Consider the following 13,448-nt stretch of genomic DNA (forward strand, 5'->3'; position numbering starts at 1 on the left):
GAGAGAAACATTTGCTGTTGAATCGCCTGAATTTTTTATTCCTCTCTGTACCTAGCCAAGAGATCTATCGGGGACACTGCTAAAGGAGGTTTTTCTAGAAACGGGATTTTGTACCCCTCCTTGAGCATCTGAATGGACCAAAGGTCCGCTCCTCTTTTCTCCCAAACTTGCCAGAAGTTGGAAAGTCTGGCTCCTACCGCTGTCTGAGGACGAACTTTGTCAAACCCTGTTTCGTCCTTGCCTTGATCCTCTTCTTTGAGACCTCTTTCCCGAAGGTCTGAAACTGCGTCTACCAGAGGTAGTTCCCCGAAAGAGCTGTGTACCTTTCTTGCTGTTTTCAAAACTAAATCTTGAGTGGCCTTTTGGACTAATGCTGACGAGACTTCCTTAACTAAATCTTGTGGAAATAGGAGCGAAGAAAGAGGGGCATAAAGGAGCTCTGACTTCTGCACTGGAGTAACTCTGTTAGCCAAAAAAGGAACAAAATTGAGCCCTTTTCTTCAGGATCCCCGCAGCGAAGAGTGCTGCCAATTCATTAGCCCAGTCTCTCAAAGCCTTGTCCATGCACGACATGATATGAACAAGTTCTTCCGTGTCCTTGCCTTTAAAAACCTTCACCTTTTTTCCCAAGGCTCCCAGGGTCCAATCTAAAAAGTTAAAAACCTCGAAAGCTCTGAACACTCCTTTGACGAGGTGGTCTAATTCTGAAGTCGATCAAAACACTTTAGTTCTGCTCATAGCTGTTCGACGAGAAGAATCCACCAAACTCGAGAAGTCCCCTTGTGCCGAAGAAGGAATTCCCAGGCCAAGAGCTTCTCCCGACTCATACCATACGCTCGACCTGGATGCTAACTTTGCTGGGGGAAACGAGAAAACTGTCTTACCTTGCTCTCTCTTCGTTTGCATCCAGTTACCCATCACCTTTAGAGCTCTCTTGGAAGAGCGAGACAAAACCATCTTTGTAAAGTTTGTCTTATTAGACGATTTTCCAAGCGTAAACTCTGAAGGAGGGGAACGAGGTGTAGCTGGAATAAAGTTCTCTGGGAAAATCTCATTAAAGACCTTCATAAGTCTTTTCAAATCTGATGAAGCATGTTGTTCCTTCGAATCCTCTTCTTCTGAAACAACCTCTAAGGGAATCACAGGATCAACATCCCTTTCTTCCGAATGTCCTCGAATGGAAGTAGCGACGTCTTGCCTCCCGACGTCATGAATATCGATTTCCTGACGTCCGATATCACGATGTCCAGCCTCTTGACGTCCGAAGCTACGATGTTTCAACTCCTGGCGCTCGGCGTCATGACTCTCAAGAGCCTGACGCTCGGCGTCCTGCCTTGCAACTTCTCGACGCCTGATCTGAAGGGGTCTAAAATCTTGACGCTCGGCGTCATGAACCTCTTGACGCTCAGCTCTTATACATCCGGCTTCATGATGTATATATTCTTGACGCTCGGCTCTGTGATGTCCGGCGTCATGATGTATATGATCTTGACACTCAAGCTCTTGACGCTCGGCGCCATGATCCTCTTGACGCTCGGATCTTTGGTGTCCGGCGTCATGATGTTTATGATCTTGACGCTCAAGCTCTTGACGCTCGGATCTTTGGTGTCCGGCGTCATGATGTTTATGATCTTGACGCTCAAGCTATTGACGCTCGGCGCCATGATCCTCTTGATGCTCGGCTCTTTGGTGTCCGGCGTCATGATGTTTATGATCCTGACGCTCAAGCTCTTGATGCTCGGCGTCATGATCCTCTTGACGCTCGGCTCTTTGGTGTCTGGCGTCATGATGTTTATGTACTTGACGCTCGGCGTCATGTCGAGCTATCTTCTTTTTGCTTGCAGGAAGCCAGACCTTCATGAGGGAAGAAAGTTTGTTCTGCATATCCTGAATTATATTCAGATCCGGAGCCCCATGCTGAGACCAGACAGGAGAAGCAGCAACCACATCAGACTCTCTCTCCATGTCAATCAATGAATCATCCAGAGACGAAAACCAATCAGAAGGAGGAGGAGGAGCATGTACAGACGGCATATAAGCGTCTGACATCTGTTCGTCCTCTACCGAAGCAGATGGCCGCCTGTGCGACATCTTACTCCTTTTGGTAGGGGAACTGACATTCTCCAACCTCCCCTCTTGAGAGGTCTTGACGTAAGACGCCATCCCCGTTTGGGAGCTGCATCGTCCGATGAAGAGCATACACTTACCCCCCCTTTCTAATGACGAGGGTGAGCGTCCTGGGAAGTGTCAACAGGAACGCTCGAGGGGACGACTACTCGGGAGCTAATACCTCTCGCCTCCCTTTGTCTGTCGACATTCCTTCTCACAGGGGTTGGTGAGCTTGGAAGAGGTCTAGGACTAGGAGCACGACAGATCCTAGCGGTATCAACGGAAAGGCATAATAATTTTACCTCGCCTTACCTATGGCGAGGGTGAGCGTCCTGGGGATCATCAACAGGTACGCTCGAGGGAACGGCCGCTCGGGAGCTAAAACCTCTCGCCTCCCTTCGTCAGTCGACATTCCTTCTCACAGGGGTTGGTGAGCTTGGAAGAGGTCTAGGACTAGGAGCGCGACAGATCCGAGCGGTCGCACCCTCCACTGCACTTGCACTGATTTTAGCACTGTAACTTGTGATTTTAAGATCTCTCACATTCGACCATGATTTCTCCCTGTTTCTACGAGGGATTCTACCTTTACCAAGGGCTTGAATGGTCGCTATCATGTCCTTTAAAGTTGGACCAACACCTGTAATAGTAGGGGGAATAGGAACTATTACTACGGAAGCAGGATCAATAGGATCACTAGCAAGGGAAAGAGAATTGTCAATTCCCTGGCTATTTCTAGAAGAGCGAGACATACTACTCTTCGCTTTCCTGATCTTATTCTTTTCAAGCTTTTGCACATAGCAATAATATCCATCCACTCATTTTCAGGTAAATGGACACATTCTTCCTCCTATCATCCAACTCACAACTCTTGCCTCTAAATTCATATAAATTGAATGAGGATCTATCAAGGTTTTAGCACGCTGAGTATTCATCCTCTCACTCACATTCTTACACTCGAAGCAGAGTCAGCCATGTTTGGAAAATGCAAAAGAGATCAAGAATAAGCAAGAGTCAAAGCAATAATATTATAAATCAAACATTCTCTTATCATCATCATTCATTATGATCCATCATCATTATCAAGATGATCCACATGCACCCAACATCAAGCGAAAGCCAAGCCAAAGTGTACTTCACCAAATAACTGTGAAAAAACACGGGCCAAACGAGCGAAATTCCAACGATGTCACCGATGCGGCGGCAGGGAAGATCTGAGGAATAGTTGGAACGGTTCTACGTACCTGGGTAGAGGGCGCACAGGTGACAGGTGGTGCACCTGACTACCCAATCGGCGATTGACGCGAGTTTTGAAATTCTGCCGTGACGTCAGGGACGTTAGCTATATATATAACTACCAGGTAAGTTAGATGTTTAAAATTCACAAATTTCAAGTAATTTTTACTTTTCCTAGCTATACTTACCCCGAACTACTTGTAGGAGAATCCTGGATGTCAATCCACCGACCAGAAAAAACTGGTTATTCCCTCCTGACCACCAGCCAGGTATGCCCTAGGGTCGAAGATCACGACCTCTGACCTGCAGTCCTTTTTCCAAGCCCCTAGAGCTCCTGCCCTCAAATACGCTTCGACGGATGAGAGGGCATAAAAATTTCGTAGTTCGGGGTAAATATAGCTAGGAAAAATCACAATTTTGGGAAGTAAATTGTATTTTTCTTAACTATACAAACCTGAGGTCCTTTACATAAAGAATTACTATCGGTGTAGCTGGAATTACAGCCGTTAAATTCTTGAACAAGGTGGTTAGGCAGTAACTACCGCGTGGCAGGCGGGTAGGCTAGCCTGCCCGGATGTAAACACTCCACTTTGCCTTTTGGCCCAGGTTCAGATTGAGGGGTGGCATGAGGTGGGCATGTATGTAAAGGACCTCAGGTCTGTATAGTTAAGAAAAATACAATTTACTTCCAAAAATTATGATTTGTTCCTACACGATATACAAACCCTGGTCCTTTACATAAGGAAGACTCACTGATTGGTGGGAGGAATATGAGTGAGCCTCTAGAACTGACTGGAATTCTACACACCTAGGCTGCTACTCCTGGTCATAAGAGCGAGGAGTAACCTGCCTCTGACAATTTGATCGGAGTATAGGAGCTGCATGATCAAGAGTCAGACTTCTGGGCCTTTTCTAAATGAGTGAGGAATCGTAACTCATCCGAAAATGGGCTTTGAAGAATATTTAGAGTTGGAGGCATTAATGCAGTTCTGGGAAGGGTTTGCATTATTGCCAGTCTCCTTCCTCCCCTTGCTAGAGGAAGGAGCGGGATTGCTTCTATGATTCTGATAAGAAACATAGAAAGGAAGCTCTACGCATAAGCTTACCGCATCAATCGCCCGACCAGCCAGTGTAAGTTCGAGTCCTATCCTTAACCCGAAGGAAGAGGAGTGGAAGGATGAGGTGGGTCAGGTGGAGAGGCCAGTCACACTCACATCCTTCTTACCTCTAGAACTGCACAACATAAGCGAGATTCAACTTGTCCTCTTGAAGGAGCCGGGTAAGCAAACACAACCTGCAAGCATCCACCACCGGTCCAAGGAGATAAGGTTCCAAGCACCTGTGGGCAGGCCCGAAGGAAAAGATAAATACGTCGCCATGAGACCTTATCTATCTTCCTGTCCGACATATTCTATGGAGTGATGACCAGTACCCATCCACTGGACTATCCAACTGCAGAGAAATCTCTCACGGTCTCGTAATTCTCGGAGAAAGGCGTGTCATCGGACACTTCTGCAATGGTAGTCCTCGGCAGTTAAAGACACCGACTCCATGGTGGGTATTGATCCTTATGGGTACAGCAACATGCCAATAGGACCAAGTAATGACTGATCTGAATCAACCAATACAAAGTCCACAGCGTAGCTCATGACGATCTCGGACACTTCAACAGCTGCCGACTGACTGCTCTCAGTGTGAGGCGAGCAGTCATGCATCCGAGACGTAGTCACGACACCCACCTTTTGAAGGGTTATGCCGAGAAACCATACAAATCGTCTATCTTGTTCGCCACTGATGTTGGGAGATGAGATGATGATTCTCTCAAGGCATGCGCCCATCAGACGATAGTCAATTGCCTTCTAGAGACCGAGGTCCCTGATGGCAAGACAGAAGTTATCATAGTAGTAGTTGAATCCCAACTAAGGAGAAACAATACTATATACCAGTGAAAGACTAAGGTGAATTCGGACCTACGTCTTCACAGCTGAATCGAGAGAAGTTAACTCCCAAGATTCTGAACGTAGAAAAAGTCCCGTCGATGACATCAACCAGTGAGGATGGCTTTAATCCCTGTTGTTTTACAGAGGACTGAAAATGGTAAACTGCTATTTCACTGTTGTTCGGTGGGAAGTCGGAGTTTGCAATGAAAGCAGAGTGTCTTTCAGTAATGAAAACACATGGATTGTACTGCCTGAAGAGCCGCTTCTCATGGGCTGGATCAGGGAGAACATTTCTATTACATACTTTGAAAGTAGAACTGGCAGGGCGGGGAAATGGCGACGTCTTCCGTTATTCATCTACAAACAAAGAATAATTGCACACCTAGGGATTACGAGATGCATTTAGAAGACAAACTCAGATAACCTGAAGAAATCACTGGAGCGAGACAGATGCCTAGAAGTTCCTGTGCGAGACTTCTTGGGGGAGGGCGAAGCCGCCACTGTCTTCCTCGTTTGGGGGGCCTTGGAAGTCGAAGGGGAAGAGGCGGCAGAAGACGACGACACTTTCCTCAGGACGTCAGAAGGTTCTCCCATCCAGGAAGGGGCTGTGGTGGCTGCCGAAGCAGCAAGGCCCCAGCGTGACCTGTAAAGGAGGAACTGATGGAGCAACAGTGGAGAGAACACTTCTTTGAGGAGGGTTACGAAACTCTCGCATGGCAGGTGAAGCGTCTGCCACCACCGAGACTGGTCGGTCGCATGAACGTGACCGTCGTCTGGGTGGGGCTGAGCGTAAACCTGACAGGAGACAACCGATACTGTCCTCCGACTTGTCCAAGTCCTCGTTGAGGGCGAAACCTCTCAAGAGGACTGGATGGGCAGCCTCCACCGGTCTTTGCGTGGAGTAGCTGTGTTCAAAGTAGTATATTTTGCGCAATAAAACAAGGTTTGGTGACTAAATGAGAGAACGGGTATTAAAAAATCAAACGTGACCTCTACAGATTTTATCATCAAGATTTTATGAAAAACACCACTCGACATGGATTATATGTATAAAACCTAAGGGTTCTTTAAGTAATTCAGTGGAGAAACACTGGAGTGTTACTCTTGTGACGTCACAGTATTAGCTCCGCCCCCACTGCCGAGTTGAGCAGACCCTATATACTTTGAATGGTTCTTAAAAAACATCAAGCACATTACCTCTTTACAGGTTTTATCAGATTTTATAAAAAAAACCATGCAATATGGATTAAATGTATAAAAACTAAAGCTTCTTTAAGTGATTCAATGGAGAAGCATGAGTAGTGTTACTCTTCTGACGTCACAGTATTAGCTTCGCCCCCACTGCCGAGTTGAGCAGACCCTATTACTTTGACTCTGGTTTGCACCATTTTAAATTAGCCGTTACATAAAGTTTTATATATGGAAATGTGCGCAATTTCATGCACAATACAACTAAAAACAACCCATGGTTGTAGCTTTTATCAGTTTTGAAATATTTTCATACAAATAACGATAAGTGCCAAAATTTCAACCTTCAGTCAACTTTGACTCTACCGAAATGGTCGAAAAACGCAATTGTAAGCTAAAACTCTTATTTTCTAGTAATATTCAATCATTTACCTTCATTTTGCAACAAATTGGAAGTCTTTAGCACAATATTTCAATTTATGGTGAATATATGAAAAAAAAAAAAAAAAAATAAAAAAAAAAAAAAAATTTCCTTACGTCCGGGCGGTAACTCTTCCGAAAAAATCAGAAATTTTTTCGTCCGATTGTCCTAATGTTTGCACCATTTTAACCCTTTCATGTCCAACTGACGTAAAAGTACATAAAAATACTCTATCCCCTATCTATCCAACTGATGTAGCGGTACGTAAAATTTACCGAAATTTTTTGTACATGTGGTAGGGGCATTTTTATTTTTATTTTCGGACAAGTAGCAATTTCCATAGGCTAGATCATACCTTGGACCGTCTATCTCGGGTATCAATACGCCAGCAAAGTAGTTTCTGTACTGCGCATGCTCAAATCCCTGGCGTAGTAAAATTCTCACAATGAAATCAGCTGATCGCACCTACACTTCCCTCTCAGTGACCCACGTGCGAGGTGTTGTTGACACAAGAGTTTGTTTACATGGTTACGTCACACAAGAACAATAGTTTTCCAACATGCATTCGCATAGTTTTTATGGTAAAAGTAACAGAAAATGTGTTAGTGCATCCCATAAGAGACGATTAGAGTTTCGGCAGGGCTCTGAATCTCCAGAAGATGCCAAGATAAGGAGGCTTCTAATGGACTATGACTTTTCTTGGAAGGCTCGTAGGATTAACCTAGCCATGGAATTACTTCATCTGGAGTAGGAGGAAGAAATTCGCCTGTTATGTATAGCTTTTGAGCTACGAACGATAATGTTGACAACGGTAACATTTTTTTTCGTTTCGATCAACTTATGTCAAAATGAAACTGTTGCTGTGACCAAACCCATTTTTCTTAACTCTCCCTTTATTCTTCAACTTTTCCTCTACATTTTCGTATATTTACAAAGTAATTTCTATGAAAAATAACCGAGATAGGGCTCTTCAAAAAATTGTTATTCTAGCGATAAATGTTGACAACTGTAAAATTTTTTTTCGTTTCGATCAACTTATAACGTCAAAATGAAACTGTTGCCGTTACCAAAGCCTTTTTTCTTGACTTTCCCTTTATTTTTCAACGTTTCCTCTACATTTTCGTATATTTACAAAGGAATTTCAACGAAAAATAACCGAGATAGGGCTCTTCAAAAAAAAAATTTTTCTAGCGATAATTCTCACTATGCGCCGGGCAGAGCGCTCTGTTTCTTACCCTCTTTTCTATCCATTTTTTCACCAGCTGGACTTATTCGTTTTCCATTGATTTATATGTCGATATTTAGAGAATTTTATTTGCTTTCTCATAAAAAATAATTAATTCGCCTGACTTTCAGTTTTTGGGTTACGAACGAAAATATATAAAAAAGAAAAGATTTTTTTTTTTTTTAAATAACTCACATTTTTTTGTATTTAGAGGGCTGGGACTCTTATTCTGACTATTCCACCATAAAATACTAACATTTAGAAAAAAAGGACAGAAAAATGAATGTTGTTGGCATAAAATTTATATTTTTGCTGAATTTTTGAAATAATTATTTTTTCGCACTGTCGAGCGCTCTCAGACACCCGGATATCTGGGGACACAGTGCTCAAAACTAAGCGGATATCAAAGAGTTAAATTAGCCGTTACATGAAGTTTTATATATGAAAATGTGCGCAATTTCATGTAGAATACAACAATAAATAATTGAAAGTTGTAGCTTTTCTCATTTTTGAAATATTTGCATATAAATCATGATAAATTAAAAAAACCCACGTTCGGTCAACTTTGACTCTACCGAAATGGTAAAAAAACACAATTGTAAGCTAAAACTCTTGCAGTCTAGTAATATTCATTCATTTATCTTCATTTTGAAACAAATTCAAAAGTCTCAAACACAATATTCAGATTTATGGTGAATTTAAAAAAAAACTTTCCTTCCCTCAGCGCGCGGATTCTCCGCCGCAAATCTCCGAAATGCGTACGTCGCATTCTCATAATATTTGCTCCATTTCATATTAGGCGTTTCATAGAGTTTTATATATGAAAATGTGTGCAATTTTATGTAGAATACAACAAAAAATAATTGAAGGTTGTAGCTTTTCTCATTTTTGAAATATTTGCATATAAAAAAATATATATAAAAATTTCGACATTTGGTCAATTTTAACTTGTCCGAAATGGTCAAAAACTGCAATTGTAAGCTAAAACTCTTACAGTATAGTAATATTCAATCATTTTTCTTTATTTTGAAACAAATTGGAAGTCTCTAGAACAATATTTAGATTTATGGTGAATTTTTGAAAAAAACATTTTTTTACGTCCTTGCATTACAAATTCATGCATCATTTTGTGATAATATTTTCTCTGTGTTGCTTTGATTGTTTTACAATGTGTTATATACCAAAATGATCGCAATTTGTGTACAATACAATGAAAAAAAATTAGCTTGTTAGCTTTAACCGTTTTGCTCACAGCGTGATTTGAATACAATCATATATGAAATTTTGTTTTTGCGCTACAATATATCGCATTACAGGCAGTCCCCGGGTTACGACGGGGGTTCCGTTCTTGAGAACGCGTCGTAAGCCGAAAATCGTTGTAAGCCGAAAATCGTTGTAAGCCGGAACGACGCTTGGAAATATGTCTTAAACTAATAAAAAGATTATAAAAACCTTACTTGTAATCCTTTGGTTACACTACATGTCGTTTCCTGTAGTTTTATGTACAACCTGGAGTTATTTTCATAAAAGAATGCTGGTTCTTGAAGGTAAAAACTATTGTAATCCTCTGGTGACACTACATTCTTGAAGTTTTATGTACAACCTGGAGTGATTTTGCAAAATCTTGAGGGCTACAAGAACAGCTGATTACTATTTACGTATCATATAGACTAATTAAAGTAAATGTATCTTTAAATAGGCTTATATATTAGTATCAACAAAACATTTCCTGCCATGAGTCAGAGGCCGTTTAATGAAACGAACACTTCTCTGTCCTATCTGTTCAGAAAATAAACGTTACGTCAATCCCCGAGACCATTGTTGCCAAAGCGTCTCTCTCTCTCTCTCTCTCTCTCTCTCTCTCTCGCTCTCTCTCTCTCTCTATCTCTCTCTCTCTCTCTCTCTCTCTGATCAAATTACATTGGAAACTTGACATACGATTGCCCTAATATACGAATGTTTTGAGATATAACAGAAAATTTGCGAAAATACAAGCTTTGATATACAACGAAATATTTGAGATACGATTTTGCGATGAGTGTTAGTTGTATAGGCGACCGATAAATGGTGTTCAGTCTGTTTGTTTGTTGGTGCTGCATGTTAACACGTCGTTGTTTAGTTCGTTGTATTTGCGCCTATTTTTCGTGTTATTTTGTCTATTTTATTATTAACCATGGGTCTCAAAGCTAAAGACAAAGCAGGTGATAAGAAAAAACCCAAGAAAATGATTTCGATGGAAGCAAAACATGAAATTATAGCAAAGCATGAACGTGGCGTTCGTATCGTCGATTTGGCAAACGAGTATGGTCGAAATCCTTCTACAATATCCACGATCATCAAGCAGAAGGAAGCTATAAAAACCCCCGAGACCATTGTTGCCAAAGCGTCTCTCTCTCTCTCTCTCTCTCTCTCTCTCCTCTCTCGTCTCTCTCTCTCTTCTCTCATCTCTCTCTCCCTTCTCTCTTCCCCCCTCTCTCTCCTCTCTCTCTCTCTGATCAAATTACGTACTGGATAATGTCTCTCTTTGGATACTTCGATTTTGCCAAATATTGAGGGCTACAAGAACAGTTGATTACTATTTACGTATCATATAGACTAATTAAAGTAAACGTATCTTTAAATAGGCTTATATTATTAGTATCAACAAAACATTTACTGGCATGAGTCAGAGGCCGTTTAACGAAACGAACACTTCTCTGTCCTTAACTCGGAGCGTCGGAAGACGCCTCTCTCTCTCTCTCTCTCTCTCTCTCTCGTCTCATCCTCTCTCTCTCTCTCTCTCTCTGATCAAATTACTGGATAATGTCTCTCTTTGGATACTTGGAATTTGCGTTGTAATCTAACCAGAAACTTCGTTTTGTTATTATTACTGGAAACAAGCAATGATTTTTTCATTATTTGCGCTTTTGGACTGTTATATGTAAACTAGTATGTATTCATTCGCTCGGAAACTAGTTCCGCATATGAGGCGTCACTAAAAAACATAGAAAAATACAACATAAAAAGTGTCGAAAATCATCATAATCTCAAAATTTTTGTTGTAATCTAACCAGAAACTTATTTTTATTAATATACTGTGCTAAACTATAAAGGATTTTTATCATAGTATGCGTTTTTTAAAAGCGTCGTTAACTCGGAGCGTCGGAAGCGTCAGCGTCGTAACCTCGGAACAAGCGTCGTAACCCAGGACGGATTTTTCCATTGAATATTTAAGAAAAAGCGTCGTAACCTCGGAACGTCGTAAGCCGGAACCGTCGTAACCCGGGGACCGCCTGTATTTATATATGATAATATTTTTTTTTTTTTTCTGATGGTTGCATACTAAACTTCAGGGAAAAAAAAAAAAAAAAAAAAAAAAAAAAACTCAATCTTGAAAACTAAGCGCGCTGTGATTTTTTGAAAAAAATATTTTTTCCGCTTCCGCGCTCCACTCCGGGACCCCCCCCACCGCCATACGGGAGACAATTTTTATTATACCCCTTCGGCGTAAGAGGGTTAAAGGGCGAAAGAATGTAAATAATATGTTGGCATACCTTTGCCGCCCACTCTTAACACCGTATATATATATTTATTTAAAAAACAAAAATAAACCAGAAAGATCCCACCGGGAAAAATGATCAATGACCAGTCAGCAAGGAGCTCACAAATACGTCTTCATCGGAAGAAGGCCGAAAGCAAATTGGAGTGTTTACATCCGGGCAGGCTGACCTACCTGCCTGCCACACGGTAGTTACTGCCTAACCACCTTGTTCAGTAATATAACGCCGTAATTCCAGCGATGCCGAAAGTAATTCCTTATGTAAAGGACCGAGGGTTTGTATTTTGTGTAGGAACAAATACAAATTACTTAAAATTTGTGATTTGTTCCAACGCCGTATACTTAACCCGGACTACTTGTAGGAGACTTAATCCTTAGGAGGCGGGAGTATCTAGGGAAGGAAGAGTCCCTACCAGGTAGAGGTCATCCCCCTTCAGGCCAGAAGGGGGAAGGAAACCTGCTCTGCCGGATTAGGGCGAAGGTGAGGGGTCACCTTGCTGTTCGGATGCAATCCCGACTGGTGGGCAATGGAGGGAATAACTCATGAGTGTAAAGCAAAGGTCTGTAAGTTGAATATTCCTCCCATAGACTCACCTGAAGATTGAGGAATTTTGCTGATTACGTCGAAGGCCCCGTGGGGAAGGGGGGGGAGAGGAGCAGGGTAGGATACAGAGGATGGAAATACTACATATAGCACACACACACATACATATGACATATACCCCACCCTAGGCTAGGCTAGACCCTCTGCTGGCCCGCCACAACCGACCCTATCTCAAAGGCGTCAAGGGACCTCCTCGTACAATCTTTGAGGTAATAAGCTGTAAAGGTGGACTGACACTGCCACACCCCCATCCGCAGGATCTGGGCGACGGCCATATTCTTGGAGAAAGACAAGGAGGTGCCTATACCCATGAAGTCGTGGGGCTTCGTGCCTTGTGGGGGGGACCAGCCCCACTCCCTCGTAGGCCCTCCTGATTGTCTTCCTTAACCAGGAGGAGATGGTGTTCTTTGCCACCGCTCTCTTCTCCTGCCTGGTAGAGACAAAGATTTTGAATACCGGGGCGGAGTCCTTCTGTCCTGCCAAAATATTTTCTCACTTCCCTGACCTCGCAGAGGAGCAGGTCCTTGGAATCTTAGGAAGGGCTGGAATGGAGAACTCCATGAACTGCTCGTCTACTACTGACGGGTTGTGAGTCTTGGCTGCGAAGGACGGCATGAATTTCAGGGTTAGTTCACTCCACCCCCTTGAGTGCGACACCTGGTAAGAGAGCCCATGAAGCTCCCCCACCCTCTTGGCGGATGCTAAAGCCAAGAGGAAGACCGTATTGAGTGTGAGCTCTCAGTCTGTAATATCCTTGAGCGGCTCGAAGGGGGGCTTTTTCACAGAGTCCAGGACTGGCCACGTCCCATCGAGGGACCGATAGGGAACTGGGGGGCATGTCTGTTCGAATCCCCTAATGAGTAGGGAGATGTCCTTTGAACTCCCCAGGTCTACACCTCTCCGATAGATGACCTGGCTTAAGGCCGCCCTGACTCCTTTGATAGCCACGATGGAAAGCCCCTTGCCATCCCTCAGATGGACAAGGAACTCCGCGACGCGGAGAATCTTGGCCCGTAGGGGGTCCAGGTTCTGCCCCTTGCACCATGCCCCGAAGAACTTCCACTTTGCTTGGTAAACCACTGTGGACGACTTCCTAAGGCATTCCGACATTCGGGAGGCCAGCTTGCGCGAGAACCCCCTCATATTCAGGAGGAGCTCGATAGCCTCCACTCGTGAAGGTAGAGGGCGTC

The sequence above is a fragment of the Macrobrachium nipponense genome, chromosome 19 (assembly GCF_015104395.2).
Source record: "Macrobrachium nipponense isolate FS-2020 chromosome 19, ASM1510439v2, whole genome shotgun sequence".
NCBI lineage: Eukaryota > Metazoa > Arthropoda > Malacostraca > Decapoda > Palaemonidae > Macrobrachium > Macrobrachium nipponense.